The sequence below is a fragment of the Phoca vitulina genome, unplaced genomic scaffold, assembly GCF_004348235.1.
Source record: "Phoca vitulina isolate PV1807 unplaced genomic scaffold, GSC_HSeal_1.0 scaffold10, whole genome shotgun sequence".
Classification (NCBI taxonomy): Eukaryota; Metazoa; Chordata; class Mammalia; order Carnivora; family Phocidae; genus Phoca; species Phoca vitulina.
The window spans coordinates 51103861-51126845 of NW_022589713.1; the positions used below are offsets into that span (position 1 = coordinate 51103861).

Below are 22985 nucleotides of genomic sequence, written 5' to 3' on the forward strand. Positions count from 1 at the left end.
AGAGGCAAGACAAAACCTAAGGAGGGAGGGAATTGAGAGTAGCGAATGTATAGGCAACAGCAGGCCTTGCCATAAAGTAAAAAGGATCCACGATGACAGTCTCTGCACGTAGACAACATGGCAAAGCCTCTATCTGGGCTTCCCATTGACATTTTAGCCACAACTGGGACACCCAGGGTTAGGTCAGGTCACATGTACAGAGTAGATCTTAAAGATGGGCTTAAGACACTACCCCCTCTGCCATTTTCTCGCCCTGTTGCTCTGCAAATATCATGTCATTTGTCCAGGTCTCATTGAGGAGAATTTCCTTTTGTACCTCTTCTGGACATCTGTAGTTTGACTACTGTTCCCTTTTCTCTAGTAAGGCCTCTGATTTTTTGTTTGGGGATCTGTCCTATCTTCATTCTTCAGTAGTGGAGCTCATACCCCTGGCAACAATGATTGCTTCAAGGACAGACACATACCCTAAGCCAGTCCAATCAGTAAATCTTGGGAATTTTTGTGGAAGTCACTGGAAGAGTTTTTTATTCTTTTCCATTGAGTGAAACCCTGAACTTAGTCATCCTACAGCCATCTTGCCTTTGATATGGAGACAGTCATGACATGGAGCTCAAAAATGGAGCCACAAATGTATGGCAGGGCTATGATACTAAGGCAAAACAAGTCCTAATGACACTCTTTTAGCCTCTGGATCAAGCTATACCTAAAGCCAGAGAGATATCCCTGGATTTTTCCATTACATTTAAGTTCTTATATAGTTTGCTGGTTTCACCCAATAGAACAATGGCAATAGACAAGCTCTGCAGAAGCTGAGCTCTGAAATCACTACCTTGATCCCAGGGCCAGAGTTTGGTTGGTGATGTCTTTCACCAATGGACTTGGTCCTTTGCAGCAACAGCCCCTCTGAGCAGTGGGTTCAGTAATCAAAACTATCCTCAGACACACCTATGCTGGCCCACTGAAGCTGGCAGTGAGGAAATGGCTGGGCAGGCCCAGCTCACTGCAGCTGGAGCTGCGTGGGAGGCAGGCTTCGCTTGGCTCAGCCCCGGGAATGGCTGCAGGTGTGCATTGCCATCTCTGTGCCAGCATGCCATGTGCTACAATCACCTCGCAAAGAGGTGTTTCTCCAAAGCCTGTGGGGGAGGCTTATGGTGTTGCCATGGAGGAAATGGGAGGAACCAGGATAGGAGTCTCATCCTGGGGGCATCCAGTCATGAGGGCGACAAGACCTTGCTTGGGGTAGTACTAAGAGCTGTGGACTTGTTGTGTGCTTGGGATGCTTGAGCCAGCCCCTCCCCAAAGAAACTCATGCCCATCCACAGGATCACTGTCACCCAGGGGGACCATAGCACTAACAGTAGAAGCACTCACACTTGTCTGGCAATGAAGGGCTTTGGCCCACACTGGGTATGTGCTTCTCAGTAGCACACAATGTGTGGGCGTTGGAGCCAGGGGCCAGGGTTGGATACTGGGAGCTATGTAAGCATGGGCAAGTGGCTTAACCTCCATGCCTCAGTTTCCTCAGTCAAATGTGGATAATAATAGCACCAGCTTCATGAGTTGTTATGAGAATTAACTGAACTAATATCTCCAGGACGGGGCCTGGCTTATAGTGAGGGCTGCAGGTCGGTGGGAAAAGCATTCTTAACAGACTGTTTTTAGCTGACTGGCAAGGCTAGGCTTTGTGTCAGGACTTCTGACCCCCAGATCTTCTTCTGACTCAGCCAGGAACACAAGGGTGATGTTCACACACTCCAGAGTGGTTCATGTGGACACACCCACAACCCCAGAGTGCAGCCTCAAGCGGAATCTCTGTCAGGTGTTCTATCTGAGTCGATGGCACATTGGGCATATTGTCATTAATTTTACTCAAGGCGAGGATGTGTCAATATTCCCATATTCTATGGCTGCAACTGCAAACACCAGGGAAACTGACTGGAGCTCACTGGGTTTTTATCGTGGTCCATGGGATATTCCTGCTTTCTCAGCCTCTCAACTTGTGGCTGCTTCAGTGTTAAGGACAACGGGCAACTGGGCATTCAGCTAACATCTGACCTGACTTCCATGGTGGCAAAACTTGAGTCTTCTTTATCTGTTTGGTGTGAAGAGGTCTAGATTGGAGGTCCTTGTGCCTGCAGACACACCCTCACCTTACATAACAAGCCCCAGGACTTACAGGAGATGAAACGAGATCCATTCCCACTGTGTTGACTGCCCAGCTTTGCTATGATCCTTTGGGGACTCCTGTCTCTCAAGCTGGGGTGGGGGGACATCAGGACTTCAGTGAAACATTAGTCGCCCTGAATAATTCTCCACTCAGCTTTGGATAAGGATAAGTTCCAGGCAAAAGGGGACTGTTCTCATCCTATGACAGCAGCTTGATGGCTGGGACTGGTGCAATAGTCTTCTAACTGGTCTCTAGCCTTGCCTTCTGTCATGGCCCCTTCTGATTCATCCTCACTGGCCTCAGGGAGGGTTCTGTGAAATATGAAGCTGCCATTTGCTTGCCTAAAATCCCCCTGTGATGCCTGCAGCCTAGAGCAGCACTGCTCAACAGGACTTTCTGTGATGATGGGAATGTTCTACATCTGTGCTGTCCAATACTGTGACCCTAACCACATGTAGCTATTGAGCACTTGAAATGTGGATAATGTGTCTGGTGAACTGAATTTTTAGTTGCATTTTATTTCAATTAGTTCAAATTGGAATTGCCACATATGGCTAGGGGCTACATATTAGACAGTGCAGGTCTAGAGAATGAAATGTCAAGTGCCAGGCATGTCCTAGCCCTATTTGAGCAAGTTTAATTTTTTTTGCCAGAATTCATTTAAACTGGGAATTCCAGCCATAGCAAATGACTTACAACTCCCTAAAACCCTGTGCCCACTTCACACATGCATTGGCATCTGCTGTTCTCTTTGCCTGGAATGTTATCATCCCCTGCCCAAACGTGTCCGCAAACTGCCTGCCAGCCAAACAGCCCTCCTTCGACACACAGTTTCAGTGTTACCTCTACTATCAAGCTTTATCATCCACCTCCTGCCCTCCCCATGCAGAATTAACCACCCCTCCCTTTCTTTGTCGGTACAGATCTGCTGCAGGCCCTTCCAACACTCAGAGTGCCCATGTGTTTCCCATCTGCTTCTCTCTGCAAGTAAAGGCAGATTCCTGGAGAGAAGGTTCCATGTCGAATTCACCTTTGGGCCCCCCAGTGTCTGGCCCAGGGGTTGGCTCATATCCAGCAGTCATCAGATGATGGCTGAAGAAATAAAATCATTGTCGGGGACATACGCCGTAGTTCAGGCTGTCCTGTGTTCAACGTCCTGTCCTCTTCTGTCCCGGTCACTCTTTGAGACTTCTCTTTGTGTGTGGCCTTGGGAGTTAGGAGAGTAGAAAGGGAAGATCTTCCTCTCACTGCCTGGGCCATCCTTCCAGAGAGCATAAGGAATGCAGTGATGCCAGGGTGGGTGGAGGTCACACTTGTAATTTCTGCTGACCGGCCTGCCAAAGCTCCAAGATTGGCTCTCCAGCCTCCAGTCAAACATGTGAGCTCCTGATTCACTGAGAGCTGGCCATCTCTTGGTGGTCAGCTACCAAGTGACACTGTCAGTCATGAAGATAACTCCCAGGTCTACAGAGCCCTGCAGGAGGAAATGATGTGTTTTTCTGTGATTAGACTCAATGCGTGACAGGGTTGAGCTGTCAAAATGCACAGAGCTGAGGTTGAGGCCCGAGCAGAAGACCCCCGTCCGTACCCCAGGCAGCAGAGGGGGACCCAGACGGAGGTATAACGGACAATGCCAGGAGTCTGGCCCATGCCAGGAGAGCACAGCACCATCCACTCCGACAAGAAGACTGGGAGAGCTGGTTAACCACATGCTGGGCCACCCCACGCACTGAGGGAGAAGGGGGGGGCTACCTGGAGACTCCAGGTGATGCTGAGGAATTGTTTCGACAGGGATTGGGAATCTGAGGGCCATGGTGGGGCTTTGGTGTGCTATTGGCGAGTATTACTGATTGGGTTTAAGTAAATATCCTTCAAATACACTGTGAACTGAAAAATGTATTCATCTCTTCAGCAAAGTTTATGAAGGGCCTCTTCCTTTGCACAAGGTACCATGTTAGCACTCTTTCCCACCTCAGGGACTTTGCTCAAGCTGTGTCCCCTGCCCAGATTTCTCTTTCTGCCTTGTCTGAACTGCACCTACCCATCATTCACACTTAGTTTAAATGTCACTTCCCTGCAAAAACCCCCCTTCATGCCCAGATTAGGTCTCCTGGACCCTGGTACTTCACCATATAGCACATGTCGGAGTTATAATTGTGTAGCCTGTTATTGGTGGGATCATTTGAAGAAAGGCCCTCTTCCTTGCTACACGGCAGTTCCCGTGAGAGCAGGGACAGTGCTTATCCTGTTCACAGATGCATCCTCAGTACTACACACTACAGTGTCTGACATGCAAGGACTATTTGTTGAATGAATGAACAAAAGACGAGATGAAGAGGAAGGAAGGGAGGGAGGGAGGACAGAGGGTTGCAGCACTCTCTCCTGGCCCTCTGGGTGACCACAGTATGATATTGTCTCCACTTACCTTTGCCCTAAAAGAGGAAATACTATGATACGTGCAATTTCTGCTATTTATACGTTACCCAGTCTGTGGTATCTTATAGCAGCCCGAAAGGACTAAGACACCTACTATACCACACGTCAGATGTGAAGGCTATAGATATTTGATGCTTTCTTCTGCAGCTCAAAAAATACCAAATATAAATGTGGTATTTTCTTATTAGTATTTTGCACATGAGACTTGGGAAGAAAGGAGACTTACAAAAACTGAGCACTAAGTCTACCCAATGTTGTACCCTGGGCAGGATCCTGGACCAGAAAAAAAGACATTAGTGGAAAAACAGGAATCTGAATAGACTTTGCAGTTTAGCTAATAGTATTGTACTGGTGTTCATGTCTTGGGTTTGATGAATGTTCCAAAATTATGCAATATGTTAACACTGTAGAAGCTGGGTGAAAGGTATATATGCAAACTCTGTATTATCCTTGCAACTGCTTTTTTTGTTTTGTTTTGTTTTGTTTTATTTTTGAGAGAGAGAGAGCGCATGCGTGGGGGGTGGGGGACAGAAGGAGAGGGAGAGAGAGAGAATCCCAAGCAGGCTCCATGCTCAGTGCAGAACCCGATGCAGGGCTCAATTGCCAGGACCCTGAGATCATGACCTGAGCTGAAATCAAGAGTTGGATGCTTAACCAACTGAGCCACCGAGGTGCCCCATCCTTGCAATTTTTATGTAAATCGAAACTTATTGCAAAGTAAAAAGGTTATTTAGGAAAAGAGGTCATCTAATTTCTTATTTTAAGTGTTACAAAATATAAATCTCTGCATAGAGATATGATGGATGACTTTTATTGTTTTTATTATCTTTATTACACCTTCTGTGTTCTACAATAGCATGTATTGCTTTTCTAATTAGAAAACAAAGTGTTTTTAGTAAAAATAATTAAATAGCTTGGTTTAGAAAATATTCAAGTGTGTATAAGTTTTGTTTTTAATTGAAAACACAGCAGCACCATTAAGATTAAAATGTAAAAGATATAATAATCCATAATCTTACTACTGCAACAAGCTGGATTCTCAGTTTTTCACGTAACCATTCACATGTAAAACTAATGCTGTGAAGATGCAACGGGGCTGGGCTGTCAAGTTTTAATCCAGGTGCCTGGCTTGTATTTCCTGCAGATGCAACTAGAGCAGATTGTGTGGTAATCTTCAAATGACAAGTGCTCAAAATGCGCAGCTGCCAATCTAGATCCTGTAGAGGTTCTGAAGGTGTGTCCCTTAACCCCCTTCAAGACCTCCCATCATTGTCACGGTGTGTGTGGGTGGTGTGGTCAGGTGGGACTGGGAAGGTCATGTGCCACTGGGTCCCAGACCACACCTACGTGACACCAGTTGACCTTAGCTGTCTGCTGGAGGAGTGGGAGAAGCTGCCTCTAAAGCTGGAGATGCAAAATGGGTGCTAATGGGAGCCTGCCGCTCGGAAGTCATTCTAGATGTGAGTTTGGAAAAAAGTGGGTGGCTCCATTCCCTTCTGCAAAGTGAGGCAGAGAATTAACTCTTCATTGTCAAAGAACCAAAGGAAGAGTCCAACACGACCCAGGAACGCTGGGGTTTTGCAGTACTCTGTCCCTGCCGTACCCCATCCTATATTCTCATCTTGACTAATCATCAATTTTCTCTTCAAGACCTCTCAAAAGTTGTATGAGCTAGTCTGAATCCTGACAAATTAAAGCTTTCTTTTACCACGTTGGAAGAAGTGCCATTTCACATGAAGAAAAGTGTGAAGTGTTTCTCTGAATCTACTCCCCTGGTCTCAGAAAGTGGCCCTTTGTCCACTGCAGAGTATCAGCGGCTCTGGAGCCCCCTGTAATTTGAGATCATATCTCTGTCCCAGGACAGAGACCAGAGTGACCTCCTTCTGCTTGGGGCAGTGGGGAATGGCTTGCCGCGCCGCCCTGACCTCGGACCCAGGCCCAGCCCTGGGTCACTGACTGCTCCTGCGACCCCCCCGGCTCTCCCCCACGCTTATTCCCCCCTCCCCTTGCTATTGGGATGCTGGGCCCCTCCCTAAAGCCACCAGCAGTTGTGATGGACCAAGTGGCAGTCCCCTGCCGGGCATTAAGGCTCCCTCCAGGCTCTCTTGCTGTCCCTTTGGTCAGACCAGTCTTCCATGCTTCCTCGCTTCTGCCCCCAGGCATCTGCCCCTCTTTTTCAGAGTCCTTCCTGCTCCCACTGATTTTCTACCCATTTCCAAGCCTGACTCAGGTAGAGCTTCACTGTGGGGTCCAAGGGCAGGCATTATGCATGTTAAAGACACAGACTACTAGGGCCACCACAGACCTTTGGCCACAGAACTGTTTTCCCAGACCGTTGAGTGGTTTGCATGTGCCTTACAACGGGAGAAGAAACTTTGAAATGAAATGGTCTCCAAGTGTGGGCCTGAGGCCATTAACAGCAGCAGAATCACCATGCCAGAAATGCAGATTCCTGGTCATATCCTAAAGATAGAGGAATTGGAACTTCTGGGGGTGAGACCCAGGAATCTTCATGTTTGACACCCTGATGTGATTCTCTTGTATTTTCTTTATAAATTATATGTTGTATAATTAAAAAAATAACAAATCACTATAATTTTAATAGCAAGTAAATTTTAACAAATTATTTCAGTAATAATTTTAATTGTATTAATTATAAATTAGTCTACATTGTTACAGACATTAGATATCAAATATAAATATGTATGTTAAGGGCGCCTGGGTGGCTCAGTTGGTTAAGCATCTGCCTTCGGCTCGGGTCATGATCCCACCATCCTGGGTTCAAGTCTCACATCGGGCTCCTTGCTCAGCAGGGAGCCTGCTTCTGCTGAGCAGCCTCAGCCTACTATTCCCCCAGCTTGTGCTCTCTCTCTCTCTGACAAATAAATAAATAAAATATTTTTAAAAAATATGTATGTTGTTACTGTATGTGATGAGTTTTACTTGATACATGAAATACATTGTAACAAATCAGAACATCAGGGAGAAGGCTGACAGCTCATTTAGCCACCATATCCTGTGGCTGTCCTGTTCCTAGAACAACTTCATTGTATTTACACACACGTGTATATTCCGAGAGAAATCACGTATTATACACTTTATACATATGGTACCTTTTGTATCATTCTGCACCTTTCTTTTTTACACTCAGCAATATGTTTTGAGGAGCTTTCTATGTTAGAAAGCAGAGGGCCACCATGTACAAGGACCACCAACTATTCCCTTGTATACATTTCTTAAGCCATTAGTGGACAGTTGGGTTATTTATGGTTTTTCTGCAATGCTATAGTGAACATTCTTGAACATACCTCCTGCACCAGAGTGTGTGGGTTTCTTTAGGGCAGAAATAGCAAAGGGCTGGAAAATGGAATTGTTGGTCATGGAGGGATGAGCATTTTAAGTGTTTAAATGCTATTGCCAAAATGGCTATAGTCCTTCAGCGCTTTACACCTTCAAGTTTAATCTCTTTGTTTTGGGGTTGATTTCACACGAAGTCTGGAATTGGACATTATGTTATAACATCAGAACAGATGTTGCTCCAAAGGAGCTTGAATTCACCTCCTATGACCAGTACGGCTGACGTGCACTGAACCTTCTCAGCACTCTTCATGGGCTCACTTGTTTCTTCCTCATGTCCCTGATCCTTTGAGGTAGATACTCCCAGAGTACCAATGCCAGACTGAGGCCCTGACCAAGCCTGGAAGGTAACGAAGTAGCCCATGTAAGATTCCAAGTTGGTATCTACTGCACTCCCTCATTGGCTTTTCAGATTCTGGGTAAGCAAGGGACCGGCAGGATCTAAATTCACATACTTGGACTGAGACTTCTTCAAAGACATATTCATAGTTGACTTATCTCAGGAGATCATTAGGAAATTACCCACATAGAAAAACCAATAGGATCTGCAATGTAGGAGATGCTATAGTGTGTAAAAGTATCTATCCAGAGCTTCATCTGGATGCCAGTGAAAGGCTCCCAGGAGTTGCTGCAGCAGAGACAGAAATTTGCAGGGAAGTCACCGAAAGCACTATTAAAAACAAAAGAAACATAAGCAAACTTTGTTTTTGTCCATGGGTGAGGATGTGCCCAGGCCTCAGCATTTCAGTCTGTACCTGCACTGTTTCCCTGACCCGGAACAAGAAGCCACTGACCTCATGTGCCTTCTCAGTGGAACTTTCTTACAGTTCTCCAGGGTTATCGCGATAGACTGAATTTAACAGCAGCCCCGGGTCTCCATCCTTTAGGAGCACAATTGCATTCCGCCTGATTTTTTCTTTGCCACTTTTTACAGAGACAAAATGTGTGACTTTTCTTGATGAGCAAACAGCCAAAGGTGTTCGGGAAGGTCTATCATTTTTCTGGTGGCAAGACACCCTAAACTAAATTCATTAGCGGCTCTTCTGTTTGGAATTTCAAAATATTCTCTGACCTATATAAATTCCTTGTTCTGTCCTCTACTAATACAAGAAGATTAACTGGCGTGCACTGTGGCTACAGAGCAAAGCAGTAACATAGTCTAACAAAAAGGGGCTTGGAGACTGTCATTCCACTGTTGAAAACCTCAAAACCCATGCTCTGGCCCCTGCTTCCTCTCTTCCTAAGGATTTTTCTTCATGTCTATAGTTTTATAAATAGTAGATCATAGCTACCGCTTTTGAGACACAAGTCAAGACTTGTCCTTAGTTCTACATGGATTTGTTATTTATTCATGTTTCTATATTTCCCTACCTTTTAGAAAAATATGAAAGGAACACAAGTTTGGCTATGTTTTGTGAGCAACTAACTGTAATGAGTCATGTGGGCAAATGCTGAGCAGGTGACCACCAACTCAAATAAATCAGTTCCTTCTCTACTTCTCAGTTTTCTTTCCCTAAATAAACATGACACAGTACACCCATTGGTTCATTCATTTGAGAAATATTTATTGAGCTCTTAGTCTGTGCCTTGCACCGGTGCAGGGTGCTGGAGCTACGGTGGTAAACAAAATACATACGGTTCCTGCCCACATGGAATTTAGTTATCAGTGGACATTAAAGCCTTGCAGGGACAAAAACACTGTTTTGGTCAGAAGCAATATACATATCTGTTTATGGAAACATTCTTTTCCCCCCTCTGTCTCTAAAACCCATGCTCTTATGTGTCTACACCATGTACTGGCGCTTACTCGATGACACGTTAACAGCAGCCAACTGTAGCCTCATCAAGAACAAATGCATGGCTTAGAGTTTTCATATTCCCAATGCTCAGGATGATGGGGTAGGTGGCTCTGAGCCCTGAAAATGGCCTTAGGCCCAAGAGTCCCTAGCCTTCTTCCTTTCCTAAATGGCCTTTCAGCTGGGACAGGCCATTGTAGATGTTGAATGTATGATCACAATGATAATAAAACTGTTATTTTCCTACCAGAATTAATGATGGGTACATCTGTGCCAAGATACCTTTGTGAATATTAATGATTTGAACAATCCAGGCCTGAGTTTGTGGACATTCAGGGACACTGCATTTCATGTTCATTAAACCTCAGCTGGTTTAGACTAGTGATTTCCCCCCTAGTTTATGACCATGATTAGCCCCTGAAATCTGAATTAGGCCATTTTGGTTGATTTCATTTGGTGCCGAGTTAGATTTAGCTCACTGATTGTTAAAGAAACCATCCTGTCTTCACTCTCAGTTTCTGGCCCTTCCCCTGGCTCTGAGCTCACACGAATACTCCACTACCTTGAGTAACTGCAAGTTTACTATTTAAGAAGTATGGGGATTATCATGAATAAGCCACAGCCATCCACAGTGCAGACTGAGATCTACTAATTAGCATCAGGTCCAGGCAAAGGGTCCCTGTTGGGACAGCCCGAGTGCTGACTGGGGATCAGAGTTTAGTCACCTCTGGTAAGTCAAGCCCCCATGCACTGTAAGGGAGTGTGTTAAGTGTCATTAAAGGAGGGTTCAGCTCTTACCAGCAGTTTTGTTCCTTTCACGACTACCCACACCCCCAACGCTCCTCCACTCCACGGGGCAGAACAGAGGATTGGATAAGGACAAGCAAAACCTCAGGCTGGCCATTCCAGGAGTGGCAAGGGAGAGAGAGAGAGAGAGACGGAGAGAGAGAGAGGGAGAGAGAAGGAGGGAGGGAGGGAGGGAGGGAGGGGGAGAGACTGAGAAGAGAAAGAGAGGGTGGGGTGTTGAGCACCTGCATAACTCATCCCACTTCTATCCAACCTTTCCATTGCTTTCTAAGGACTAGGTGGTTCCTCCCCTTTCAACATTATTCCTTTAAATTAAACTTTGAGGACAAAAGGTATTTAACACCTTAAGAAGTAGGATGACCAAAATTTAGAGTCTCAATTCTGAACTTTTGAATCTTGAAAGCCACTCATTTGATTCCTTGTATATTTACTAAACAAGTGTTCATTGAGTAGCTACCATGTGCAAAGCACTGGGGATACAAAGGTGAACACTTTCAGTCTCCATCTTGGAGGAGCTTGTAATCCTGAGTAAAGGTAAGAGATGATTGTACTCTTGTGTTGGAAGAGCCATGCCACATGGCCCATGATGTGTTATGGGAACACAAAGGAGACCACCCAATCCAGATTGGGGAGGAGGTAAGTCAGAGGCTATGACATTGCAGCTAAGACCTGAGAGACACAGAAGTCAACAGTGAGGATAGGAGACAGATATCCAGTTTGCCTTTCCATCACTGTGATTTGTAACTTTGGGGGTATCAGAAAAATGATAGGTCTTTCCTTAAAGGTCAGCTGAATGTACTACCTAAGTATGACCGACCTCTCACCAAAGGCTGGCTCAGAGTGGTTATCAAAGCTCAGAGAAAACCAGGGTTATTTTCAGTTAGGAGTGAATTGCCACATATAACACAATGCCCATGACTTTGGGACCAAAATTCAAGAAACATTAAGGATATTTCCTGGTTTCCTTTTCTTGACTTAGCAAGTTAGAGGCTAGAGGAGAAATAAAGGAAGAGTTCCTAGCTCTAAGTAACTAGAGTTACTAGTGCTAAGGATCTCATGTATTGTTGCTAGTTTTAAAAACAGATCTCACGTATTGTTGTTGCTAGTTTTAAAAACAGCACAGTTGTCTATGTAATATAATTACTTATAATCTCCCCTGCTTAAAACAAATTGGAGTAAAGTCTTCTAGGAAGAGGCAAGAGGGTCATGGCGGAGACACTATGAATTTTTTGTGAGGGGTTGGGGGTTGAGGGAGCATTGGAAATGGCATATGTGGCACTGATCTTTTGGTCCTTGATGAGAGTGAGGGAGGGGATGGCTCACAGTCTGGTGAAAGAGGATGGACAAGTCATTACAAGTCAATAGAAAGAGCAAGTGCTCTTGGCAACATGCAGGAACAGAGTGGAGAACCAACGTGGGTATTCCACACGTGGAGAAGAACATGAAAAGTGTGCTGAGCAGGACTAGTGTCTCTAAAGTGCCCCTAACATCCCATGCTTTCAAGTACAGTCACATGACACTGTTTTATATCCTAGCTTTGATTGTAGCATTTATTTAGCTTTTATGAAAATAACACTGTGAAGGAAGGAAACGAATTTAGGGACTTTGACAGGATTGTTCTTTTTTAAATTGCTTTCTCATTTTTGTTGCTATTAGCATCTACAATGCAGGAAAACCCAATTAAAATAGTAATATTTTAAAAAAATTTATACAAAATGTTCAACCATACATAAAAGTGGAGAACAAAATACAATAAACCCCTGAATTGTCTCGTCTTAACCTCCCCATCACACACAACACAATTTTTGTTTGGCTTTGCTCAAATAGTTTAAAGCAAATTCTAGGCATCATTTCATTTCATCCCTAAATGTTACAGTAGGTATCTCTATCAAAGAATAACTTTTTAAAAAACATAACCACAATGCCATTTTCATGTGATGCAATACCCAGAACAAACCAAATTTTCCTAAATAGCTCCAATAATAATTTTATAGTTGTTTCATTCAAATCAGGATCCAAATAAGATCTACACATCATATTTAATTGAAAGTCTCTTTTGCTCTGTAAATTCTTCTCCCCTCCCTGTTTTTATGCCATTTACTTGAGGAAGGGGAGAAATGAGTCATTGTCCTGTACGATATCCTACATTCTGGATTTGGCTGATTGTTTCCTCCTAGTATCATTCAACTTGTTCTTGTATTTACTGTAAACTGGGTTAGATTCTTGTTAAAATTTTTTTTTGGCTAGAAAACTTCACAGATGCCTTGTATTTTCTGATGTATTACATCATGAGGTGCACGGTGTCTGACTGCCCTACTTTTAGAGATGTAAAAACTGATCAGTGGGTTCGGGTATTATCAGCATGGTCCATCCAAAGGTTCCCTGTCAACCTTTCACCTAATAGATATTGATGGTGGTTGCCTGGATTCTTTATTTCATTAGGTGTTCCAGCGTGGTGGTTTTTCTAACTCTATCATTCCTTCTGTCTTTATTAGCTGGAATTCTTCTATAAAGAACCCCTTGTTATCTCTTTGGTTGCTCTGAAATACAGTTCATACCAGAGAGGCAGAAGTGCTTGGTTGTCTCCCTTTACCTAGTCTTAACTCAATTTAATCCATTGTAGGCATTGTTTTCCAATGCTCAAATTGTCTCCTCCTTGGCCAGTGAAGTCTCCTCAAGTCAGCTTCTGTGTCATCTTGACTTGACCCTAGCAGGACTCGATACCTCCCTTGCTTTTGAGAACAAGTGTCTACAGATTATTTATTTATTTATTTTTTATTTATTTTAGATTTTATTTATTTGAGAGAGAGCGAGAGAGAAGAGTGTGTGCGCGTGTGAGTGGGGGAGGGGCAGAGGGAGAGGGAGAAGCAAACTCCCTTCTGAGCAGGGAGCCCGATGTGGGGCTCGATCTCATGACCCTGGGATCACGACCCAAGCCGAAGGCAGACGCCTAACTGACTGAGCCACCCAGGCGCCCCTCTACAGCTTCTTTCTGATGAATTCACTAGACTTAGGAAAATCCTTATACCCCTATCCCCACTACCTTTTTTTTGCCCATCCATGACAAGTAATGGTTTATATTGGTCATATCAGTCAGGAAGGCTTTCAGCTATAAGGAAGCATAATGAACAAATAGAATTTTCAATTTTTTCACAGAACACAAAGTCCGGAGCAGGCAGCTGTTAGCATTTGTTCAGCAGCTCATGGGGTCCAGAGCCAGCATAGCTATGATTCTCTTGGCCTCTCCTTCCTGGTTGCAAAATGGCAGCTCCTATTCCAGGCATCATGCCCAATTGGGGCAGGAAGAAAGGGGACGGCCAGAGCCAGCTGCAGCTGTCCCTTTGTATCAGAAAAGCAAAAGCGTTCCCCAAACCACCACTCCACCCCCATCTCACTCAGCTGAATTCTACCCAGATCTTATTGGCCAGACTGGATTAGATGGACACCCCTACTTGCGAGGAAGGCCAGGAAAGTGATCGCTTAGTTTTGCTGGGTTCTATAGTCCAAGCAAGCAAGGGAGTGGGGGCTGGGAGTGAACATAGGGCTACTAGTTCTGGGAGAGTAGTCTCGAGTCCTGAATCAATATTCCTTATCCTGGTTTTTTATTTTATTTTTTTTTAATTTAAAAGATTTTGAGAGAGGGCATGCGTGCATGCAAGTGGGGGGAGGGGCAGAAGGAGAGAATCTTCAAGTGGACTCCCAGGATCCATGAGATCTTGACCTGAGCCGAAATCAAGAATCCGATGCTAAACTGACTGAGCCACTCAGGCGCCCCTATTTTTTTTTCTTTTTTACATAATGTCTAATATTCCTTGATTTTGAAGCAGGGTGGGACAGTTCAAAGAATTATGAGCTGGAAATGAGTAAAGCTTTATTTGTAAGACTGCTCTAAGGAAATGATATCAGCTGTTTTGACATCCGTGCCCTGATGGCTCGGCTCAGCTCCGTTCAGTTATCAGATGCCAACTCCCGCTGTAGGATCTGTGTGGCCAAGTGTCCCATCTCCTATCTGCACGGGGACAGAGCAGTCTCACTTTCATCATGACAGACACCTCAGTTGAGCCGTAGCGATCCATATGACGCCAGAATACCTTGTGGCTACAGGTTCACAGAAGCCATTCAATCTTTGCACTGTTCTGGAGAAGAGAAGGGCTAACATGCAGCCAGCACTCACTGACACCGACACACGAGCTTATTCTGCACTGACTCCCTGGAGCCTCACAGTCCTGTAGCCTTGGCCATCCTGGCTCCTCTCTGAGGAGCCCACCCCACCTGTCCATGACCTCCTAACAATCCAGCAACTGAAAGCCAAGGCCTGGCCTAACAGGGGCCCTAAGACACTACTCCCACCGGCACTAGGGCCATCCATTCCGTGTCCGTACATTTAGAGGTAATTTAAAAATATTTTTACTATCTACCACAAGAAAAACATTGTTACTATTCCTACTGGTCATTTTTCTGGACTGTCCATGGCTGAAGGCAAATGATAACTAATTCAAGGAATGGAAGTGGATAATTCCATCACTGACAATCTTGATTTCCTCGAGGCTTATGAGTCTCATATTAGAAAACCTGAGTTGTTCTGATACTAGTTTTATTTTTTCTTTAATATTCATGATGCAAGCAAAAGAAGCCAGACACAAAAGAACACACTCTATATGATTCCATTTATAGGAAGGTGAAGAAGAGGCAAGACTATAAGAAGTCACAAGTGGTTACCCTTGGGGGGAAGCACGGATAGGGAAGGGGCACAAGAAGGTCTCTGGGGTGCTGGTTTTGTTCTTTTTCATGATCTAGGTATAGAAACTGCTGGCCACTAACCCAGTATCTATCCTCTCCTTTCTCCTTTCTGTCAGAATCTGATCTCCTTGTGGGGGTGGAGGTGGCAGGTGAGGAGCTGAACACCACATTTCCCAGCCTCCTTTGGAACTAGGGCTGGTCATATGACATACTTAGGGCCAATGGGATGCATGTGAAAATCCATAGGACTTCCAGGGAATCTCCTTCAGGCAGACAGGCTCAGAAATCCCCCTGAGTGTACTGAAGGGTATACTGCCATCAGCCTCAGACATCCTAACTGTCCATTCATGCACTCTTACATAAAATTCCCCCATGTCACTGGTTCTGTGGTTTGGTTCACTTATTCAACAAATGCTGATTGAGCACTTGGGCTCAATAAGTTGGGCATGTGCTGATCAGGTGTTACAGATTCAGATGTCCCAGGGCCAGGCCTGTAATTAGAGATGTAGGCCTGCGCTGAAGCACCAGAACAGATGAAGGAGGACCTAGGCCCTGGCTAATAAGGAGGATGGGGAGAGCCATTGCTTAGCTCTAACAGTTGGTTTGACATGTGAAAAATTCAAATCTCAAGTTGTAATATCTTCCCATTTTTCAAGAGGGCCAGAAATCTTGATTTTATTTTTAAAATTAACTCTGCCATGAGGCTGGACTTCTAGCTATGGTAGAGTAAAATTGGACTAAGTTGGCATATTAGTTTTCTATTGCTATGTAACAGATTATCACAAACTTAACAGCCCAATCAACATACATTTGCTAACTCACAGTTCTTGTAGATCAGAAGTACAGGCAGACTCAACAGGGCTTTCTGCTCAGTGTCTTACAAGGCTCAAATCAAGGTGTTAGCTGGACCCAGGCTCTTAACTAGAGGCTTTGGAAAAGAATCCACTTCCAAGCTCATTGAGGCTGAAGTCATCACATTATGCCACATGAACATATATAAGGAGATCAAGTCCAGCAGCATGTAACAATGACCTAAGTGGAATTTATCTTGGGGATGCAAGGTTGATTTAGCATCTGAAAATTATTTAATGCAATGTGTCATATTAATGTAATAGACAAAACCTACACAGTCAATGCATGCAGAGAAAGCATTTGACAAAATCCAACACTCATTCATGATGAAACTCTCAACAAACTCTGAATATAAGGGAATTTCTTCAAACAGATAAAAAGCACCTAAGAAAAATCTATAGCAAATATCATACTTAATAATGGAAAACTAAATGAGTTTCTGAGAACAAAGCAAGAATATCTACTTTCACCACTTTTTTAAAAAATATTTTATTTTTATGTACTCTCTATACCCAATGTGGGGCTCAAACTTACAAACCTGAGATCAAGAGTCGCATGCTCTACTGATGGAGCCAGGCAACCTGAAGAACTAACCACTTCTATTCAATATCATATGGTAAGTTATAGGCTGTCAAGAAGATAAGAAAAAGAAATTAAAGGCATTCAGACTGGAAAAGAAGAAATAAAACTGCCTTTATTTGCAGATGATATGATCCTGCTTCTGGAAAATACTAGTGAATCTGAAAACACCAACTACAACTAACAAATGAGAATGTTGAAGGATATAAAAATCAACATTTCTATATTCTGATAATGAACAACCTAGAAATAAAGAAAATAATGCAATTCATAATAGCACTAAAAAGTGCTATTTTGTTACCCTTAGCCATACACATCTTTTGTTACCTAAATTACCCTTAGAAATAAGGGTAAAAAAAGATGTGTAACACCTAAAAACTACAAAACATTGCTGACAGAAATTTTAAAAGATCTAAATAAATGGGGAGATATACCATGTTCATGAACTGTTAAGACCCATTATTGTTAAGATGGCAATTCTCCCTAAATTGATCTGTACATACAACACAACTCCAATAAAAATCCCATTCCAAAAAAACTGTTTTGGTAGAAATTGACAAGCTGCTCCTAAAGTTTACATGGCATTGCAACATACCTAGAATAGCAAAACAATTTTGAAAAAGAACAACATAGTTGGAGGACTTATTCTGCCCATTTTAAAAACTTAATGTAGTCAAAGACCATGTCACAGTGGTGTAAGGATAGACATATAGATCAGTAGAAATGAATAGGAAGTCCAGACAATCCTTACATTTATGGTAAATAGATTTTCAATGAAGGTGACAAGGCAATTCAGTTGGGAAATGATACTCTTTGACAAATGGTTCAGGGGCAATTGACTATCCATATGCAAAAAATGAATTAATTGATAAAATATGTAGACACTTACTTTACATCATGTAGAACAATTAATTCAAATTGGATTATAGACAAAATTGTCAAATTGAACTATAAACTTGAAAAAAAAACACAGGAGAAAAATCGTTTGATTTTGGCTTAGGCAAAAATTTCTTAGATATGACATCCAAAACATGATTCATAAAAACGAAAAATTTGATAAATTGGAATTCATCAAAATGCAAAACTTTGGCACATTTAAAGATATCATTAAAAATATGAGAAGACAAACCACAGTCTGGGAGAAAATATTTGCAACTCATATATCTAATTAACGGCTTGTATCTGAAATATGTAAAAAAATTTTAAAACTCATTAAGATAAACAACCCAATTAAAAATGGGCAAAAGATTCGAATAGATCTTTCACCAAAGAAGATATATGAATGACTAGAAAGCACATGAAAATATGATCAACATTGTTGGTCATCAGAGAAATGCAAATTAAAATCATAGTGAGATACCTCTACACTTTTATTAGAATAGTGATAACCTAAAGGTCAAATAATGTCAAGTGTTGCCAAGGATGTGGAGAAACTAGAGCCCTCATATATTGATGATGGGAATATAAAATAGTAAGTCACTTTAGAAAATAATTTGTCACTTCCTTAAAATGTTAAAGAGTTATGACATGACCCAATAATTCGACCCAGAAATATACCCAAGAAAAATGAAAACATGTCCCCATTTAGAGTTTATATAATTATGTATGGCAGCATTATCCACAATAGCAAAAATGTGGAAATAAAGTATAGTTTATCTATATAATGGAATACTATTCAGCAATACAAAGGAATGAACTGATACAACTACATGAACTACAAGATGGATAAATCTTATGCTAAGTGAAAAAAGCCTGACACCACAGACTACACATTGTATAATTCTATTTATATAACATTTCTAGAAAGGCAAACCTACAGAGATAGAAAACAAATTACTGGTTGCTGAGGACTTGAAATTGGAGTGTGAATGACTGCATATACACATGAGAAGACTTTTTGGGAGAGATGGAAATATTTTAAAAGTGGATTAAGGTGATGGCTGCACAACTTTGTAAATTTACTAAAAATCACTGAATTACCATGTATTCTGGGTGAACTTTACAATATGCAAATCAGACCTCAATAAAGTGATTAAACATAAAAATTAAATCTCCCAATTTTAAAATGCTCACAACTAGTTCAAATTCTTAAAAGATCTTTGTGAAAAAAAAATACCCCAAGTTTGCAGTGATACCTGAAGTCTGTAGTATAAGTCCTTGGGCCGCCCTCTTGAAACGTCAGGGCCAAGTGACATGAATAGAATTTTAAATGAAATAAAATCCTTTTCTATGAGTTGAAGAGCCAAAGGCAGAAAATGGGAAAGTAAACAATTACAACGGCCAATGATAAATGCTCTAAGTGGGTTGCACAGGGAGGTATGGGTCCAGATAGTCTTTGGCTCTGACTGGGTGCGGGCTGGGGCACCACAGAAGAGGTTGGACACTGCAGTTAGGTTCTGAAGCATAAGCAGGAATTCAGGAGATTGCAAGTGTGGGAAGCAGGGGGAAAAGGGGCATTTCCAGGCAGGGGGAACAGAATCGGCAAAGTCTTGAAGATGTGAAAAAGCAGTTCCGTTTGAGAACAGGGAAGGCTGGAGATGTGGCACACATGGAGAATAGAAAAAGCAGGAAAGGAAGGTGGGGACCACATTATGAAGGGTTTGGCAGGCCAAGTTAAAGCTTTTGGACATGGGATTAAGAAGGAGTTTACTTGTCGGAGAACATGGGCATGCTTCTTTAGGCCTAAATTAAACTTTGTAAATCTTGGCAACATCATATTGTACTCATTTAAACATATTCATTAATATACCACTTACTGTGTCCCAGGCACTGTTTTAATACTTCAAATAAACTCACTTAATCCCATCAACAGTGGTTCTCAAACTCTAACTTGCATGAGAATCACCACAGTTTTTGATTTAGTACATCTGGAGCGGAGCCTGAGAATTTGCATTTTGATTCAGTTCCGAGAAGCTGATACTGCTGGTCGAGGGAGCAACTTTGAGAACCATTGCTTTACAGCAAGTTTACCAGTGGCTTTATACCAACTTTATAAGAAAGATATCCTTATCACTGCCATCCCAGTGTTATAGAGGAGAAAACAGTTAAGCAACCTGCCCAAAGCCATATAGCATTAAGTGATGGGGCTGGGATTCAATGCCAGGCAATGCCAGGCATATCTCCTAGGTCACAGGTTGCAAACAGAGTTAAGGGCTGGCATTTTCAATCTTTGTTTGCAACTATCAAAAATATATTACACACACACACACACACACACACACACAGGTTGGCCTTAACTGACATCTGAGATACAAGAGTGAAACGTGCTAACTGATGCCAAGGGGATGGTAAGGGAAAGTCTTTCAGGAACTCTGTGGGCCATTCCAATGAAGTATTATTTTGGTCCTACTGGGATGAAGCCAGGATTTAGAAATGCACGAGTATCAATGTACAAAATGACTAATTAAATATGTAAAGGAAAATCTTTACCATGTCACACCTTGAAACTGAACTGTAGATGAGTACTCAATATCTATTGCTTTAAATATATTTATTTTAAATTTTTTACAAATTATGAAAACTAACAATATCTGGAGAAAACAATATGATGCTTTTTGTGTGTATGTGTGTGGGGGGAGAGTGTCCCAAGATGAAAATTGCAATTCTTTCAAGAATCTGCTTGCTTTTCACATCTTGAACTAATTCGTAGCATCTCCCTGGTTGCCTTCCAATAAACAACTTCTTCTTTAAATTGGTGGCATTATGTTATGTTTGAGATCTGAATCACAGAGACTGTAATACAAACCTGCATGCTCCATCTTGTCGTTTTGTAGAGTGCTGTATATCTAATTAAAGCTTATGGGTCCATAAAAAGACTTAACATTAAAAAAGCAGTCTGTGTTGGAGAAAGCCCCAGGGCAGTTTGGAGGAGGGGTTTCTTCATTAACAATAAACATATTTGCTTAAATTCAAAGTTAAGTAATAATATATTAATTTGCACTTGAATATTCTTAAATATTGCCTAAGCATAATCAGATCATGTTACTACATTTATGGTGTGGAACTGAAAATGGGTCATGTTCTTGCCAGCAGCACTCTAGCTTCCGAAGAAACACGGGGGATGAATAAATGATTTACCATGTGGCCAGTACCAACTGTATCCCTGATGTTATTTGAATCAGTTTAATATTCTGTTCCTTTTCATTTATTGTTTTGCTATTCATATGTCCTTGTTACCCTTACAGATTTTAGTCAAAACCTGAGTCACATGGCAACAATATAAATACTCTTTTCCAAGGGCTTATCTATTATGGCCGTTGTTTTGTGGTTACTGTTACATCTCAGGGGCCATAAGCCTGGTGGCAGAGGCTATCAACCACTGGAATTCCCTTGGGAGACTATTAGAGTAGTATTTTTTTTCCCTTTACTGGGTTCCCTAAATAGTGATACCTCCCTGAGGGGAAAAGTGCATGGTCTTCCAACTTCCCAGTAATAAAGGACCGAATTCCACAAAGGAGCTACTGCTTAACATATGGCTAGAGTTAGAATGCCAGCATCAAAGTGAGATTTTTCTTTTATGGTCTTCCTAAATCAGAGTGATCCCAGAGCTGGGGCTTTGACTCATCCTTAAAGGGTAGAGGCCCAGCCTGAGGCCTAGAGCCTAAGGCTTTCTCCAGTCAATGATCCATTACCCCATGCTAGAGCATTAGGGTAACTGGGAGTCCCCCTATAATAGAAAACCTTATGTTATCACCCTGAGAGTTTGCACCCCCCCCCCCCCCCGGAATCCCCTCTTACTTTTCAATCATCTTCAGACATGCAAAATTGATGCTGTGGAGAAAGTCTGAAAAAAAAAAAAACCTGACATTTGCAGGTCAACAAAGACATTTGCTAAAGCCATCTAGATTTCTCTTCTGCACCCAATCAATTTAATCAAATTTGGAGCACCTAAGCAGCTTTTATTTGTATATTTACTTTTTCTTGTGTCCTCCTTCACTAGGCGTCTTTTATTGGAAGGGTGGAAAGAAAGGAGAAACAGAAAGGGAAAAGCAGGTTGGAGAAACCTGGCACCTGGCTTGTTGGCTCTCCCTTTTAGTAACCTCAGAGAGCTGATTAGGCATTGCAAGACAAGCTTTCAAAGGTGGGAGTCAGTCCCCTACCCCACCCCCCGCCTCCAGCACCCCTCTCTGGCTTTGGTTAAGCTCCCTTCCCGAGCCAGCTGGCCTGGTGAGCAGGCCGCTGAACCATCTAGTTAACCACGGTTAAGGTCTGCTGTTTTGAATCCCGGACTTCATATGCTTTAATACTTTCCACGACCTTTTGCTTTTCCAGGCGGTTTCCAGTGGAGGCAGCTAACTGATGGGGCCGGCTAGTGTCTCCCGTAGACCTTTAAAGCCAGCGCTGCATTCAGATGGTGGGCTTTTCTCCTTTTGTTTAAATAGCAACAAAATCAACAAAATTCCTTCAAATTGGGTTCCCAAGAAATAAAACTGTAGAGAAAAAGAACATATTCATATGCGTATATATATACATATGAATGTATATTTAATTTTTTCCCTCCCCTTGCTTAAACTTGGGCGGGAAATGCGGCGAACCTTTAAAAGCGTAAAGTGCGTGCTGCCCTCAGCCCCCCGCTTCAGGACGCAGTCGGGGCGCACGCTGTCCCTTCCCTCCGATTTCTCCCGACAGCTCGCGCTACTTTTCTCAGCCATTGTCCCATATCCCCGGTGCTTCCTCCTTCACCATCCCCTCTCCTCGGGCGCCTCGCCTGCTTCCTACCGCCAGCCAAAGCCCAGACTCGCTGAGGTGAGACGCCGCCAGAACGCCCTCCAGCAGCCCGCGCGCTGGAACCCGCAGGTGCTGTCGGCCCCGCCCTTCCCGTGGCCCCGCCCCGGCGTTGCGTCACAGTGACGCGCGTGCCGCGCAGGCGCAGCTCGGCCCCACCCCCTCCCCGCGGCCGGCCGCCCGCTCGGTATTATGATTAGCGCTGGGTGCGGGGATTCGGCGGCCGGGAGGGAGTCGTCGGCGCCACGGCCGCTGCGGACGGACGCTTGCCTGCCGGCTGAGGTAGGGATGAGCGCGGAGCGCGGCCGGGCGCGGCGGCCGTGGACCGCGGTGCGGACCGGCCTCCGCCGCCTGGTATTCTGCGCCGTTGCCGGGCTGGGAGTCCGGGCCGGGGCGCCCACCGCAGGCGGAAAGTAAGTTGCGCGCTCCGCGCTCCCCGCGCCGGCCGCAGCGCGGGCCCGGGAGGACGCGGAGCCGGGGCTGCGGCGGCCGGAGCCGGCGCGGCGCCGGCACGGCCTGGCGGCGGG

General features: G+C 43.6%; 1 protein-coding gene across 2 annotated transcripts in view; it reads left to right on the forward strand.

The window, feature by feature from the left end:
* Nucleotides 1–22619: 22619 nt before the first annotated feature.
* Nucleotides 22620–22985, forward strand: part of SNRK (SNF related kinase) — a 57026-nt gene continuing 56660 nt past the window's right edge. For both annotated transcript variants that reach the window (XM_032409117.1, XM_032409118.1), the window contains exon 1: nucleotides 22620–22740. The gene's annotated coding sequence lies outside the window, so the exon portion shown is untranslated. The remainder of the gene's footprint in view (nucleotides 22741–22985) is intronic.